We start from the raw sequence: 2,480 nt of genomic DNA, 5'->3' as shown, positions 1-2,480 counted from the left end.
TGCCATCAAATACTTCAGAAAGGGACAGTTCATTTCACTTCTTACTTCCTACAGTAAAGCTATGGCATAGAAGACAATATAGTAAGTGCTTCAAACTGGCAAATTGGTTTGAAGATTACTTCTGCTGCTTATATTTATTAGTTTACATGCTTAAGGAAATGCCCCACATTAACCTTAGCATTTTCTCTGAAGAAAATGAACAAACAAAGGTATACATATTTGAGAGAAAAAAAAATGTTTCTTGGCAGTTAAAACTGCATTGAAGAATTCTCCGAGAGAGTTCCTTAATCATGGCTAACCCTAAGCATCGACTGGAGTGAGGTTACACATGCGGCTCCTCGGGCACTGCCCTAGACCTACCCGATGAGGGTCTTTGCGGAAAAACCTGGGAATTTGCTCTTTTGGTAGACATTTCCAGGGATTCTTATGGATGGTGCATGTTTGGAAAACACCATCCTAAGAGATATATCCAAAGGACTGGGGAGAAAAACTCTTGAAGAAATTAAATGAACATTTCAGACTGCAAATAACAGCTTCTTCCCCTCCTTCCTTTATGTTTCCTCTGGCTACTAGGGTCTCTAACTGTCCTTCCTCTAGTCTTATCCTATTCTGCCTCCCAAATAAGACGCCCTTCATGCTAGTGCCAGAGTGAACTTTGGGAAACACACTGGAGGTCCTGCCTCTGATCAAAATCAATCACAGTAGTGGTTTCCTACATGGGGGAAGGCTAGGAGATGCGTTCACAGAAAAGCAGCTAGATGGATGTGTGTTACCGTCAATATTCTTTCTTGGAGGTGGTAGTGGGCTCAAGGATACTTTTTAAAAAATTGTTTACAAAGGTAAATTAACAAATAAGGAAATAAAGAGAGCCAATAACTGAACCAATTATAATAATGTCAATGCAAATCTGAGACTTGAAGATAAAATTAAATATATTTTTAAAAGGAAATAAATAAAATATGTTGATATCTCTGGGTACCAAAAGTATGCTTTTAAAAAATTATTTTATTTTTTCTGTATCTTATAATTACTCCATAGTAACTTGCATAAGTATGCTTTTAAAAAATTATTTTATTTTTTCTATATCTTATAATTACTCCATAGTAACTTGCATAACTTAATTTTTAAAAAATAAAAAAAAATTATCACAAGTCCTCACCATGGCCAAGATGAAGTTTAACATGTTAGCATGACATACAAGTCTCCACATAATCCAGTCCTTGCTTGTCTTCTTCTGCCTTACTTCCCACCATTATCCACTGACCACCATCTTTGAATCATCCCGAATCTCTTATATTCCCCTGAATACTTGATGCTCTCTTGCCTTTGTTCACTCTGCTCGCCATGGTCTTCCTTCCCCCTTCACCTCATGTATTAGTCAGGTTAATGCTGGGTCATCCTGAGGTAACAAAAGCTCAGTAGGTTTATTTCTCACTCACTTGGTGTTAGGGGTCAGGAAGTTTGTTTTTTTCCTCTGGAGACGCAGATGGTAAATACGTTAGGCTTTGTGAGCAACATACAGTTTCTGTTGCATAGTTTTTTCTTCCTATTTCTTTTTTCTTTTCTTTCTTTCTTTTTTTTTTTTTGGATATAACCTTTTTAAAAATATATAAAACATTCTAATTGATAGACCGTACAAAACTGGCCACTGGCTATTTGCTGACCTCTACACTATGTGACCATTGCCAGAAACATGTAAATAGCAGAGGACTACTCATCTAGTCACTCAGAGACCAGGCTAATGGAGCAGACACCTCTTGAACATTTTGTGTCATCATGCAGACAGAAAGAGAGGGTCTCATGCAAGCGATTAAATGCTTCAGTCTGCAAGTGGCACCCTGTAACTTCTGCTCACAAATAATTGGCCGAAATTAGTCTTTCGGTCCCACCCCACCATAAGGAGGCCAGGAAGTGCAATCCTTCCATATGTCCAGCAGTAAGGAGAATTAGAATTGCTTGGTAAAAATGACTATAGTCAGCTCAGGCACAACTGCTCTAGAAAGCCTTTTTTTGATACTCTCGCCACACCCCCGCCCCAGCCCCACGCCAGATTAGCTACTCTTCCCCTGTAATCTTATAGTATCTCGAGCATCCCTTGTGCTGTGCATTGGGTAATGTAATTGTCATTTCTCTGCCTCCCCACCAGATACTGAGTGAGCTTCCTCAAGTAAGTATCTTTATATGCCCACTGCCTACTACCCAGGAATAATTAAGGAGTTTTCCTTCTGCAGATAAATGAATGGGGTGGATTGTGGGAGGAATGGGATTGCCTATGCATTTACCTACAGTCTTCTGAATCTAGCAGGGTCAACCGCTCTAAGCCCAGTTTGTTCAACCACACCAGTCTCCATTCATGATAAATTTATTTATTTTTTTTTTGGTCATTTAGTTATTTTCTGTATTAATCAAATTAATTCCTCCTTATAAACCTTTTCTTCTAAAAATCAATGCTTTGCAGAGAGCTGGTCCTTGAGGCCACA

The sequence above is a fragment of the Pteropus vampyrus genome, unplaced genomic scaffold (genome assembly GCF_000151845.1).
Source record: "Pteropus vampyrus isolate Shadow unplaced genomic scaffold, Pvam_2.0 Scaffold301, whole genome shotgun sequence".
NCBI lineage: Eukaryota > Metazoa > Chordata > Mammalia > Chiroptera > Pteropodidae > Pteropus > Pteropus vampyrus.
This window is presented reverse-complemented; position numbering follows the sequence as displayed.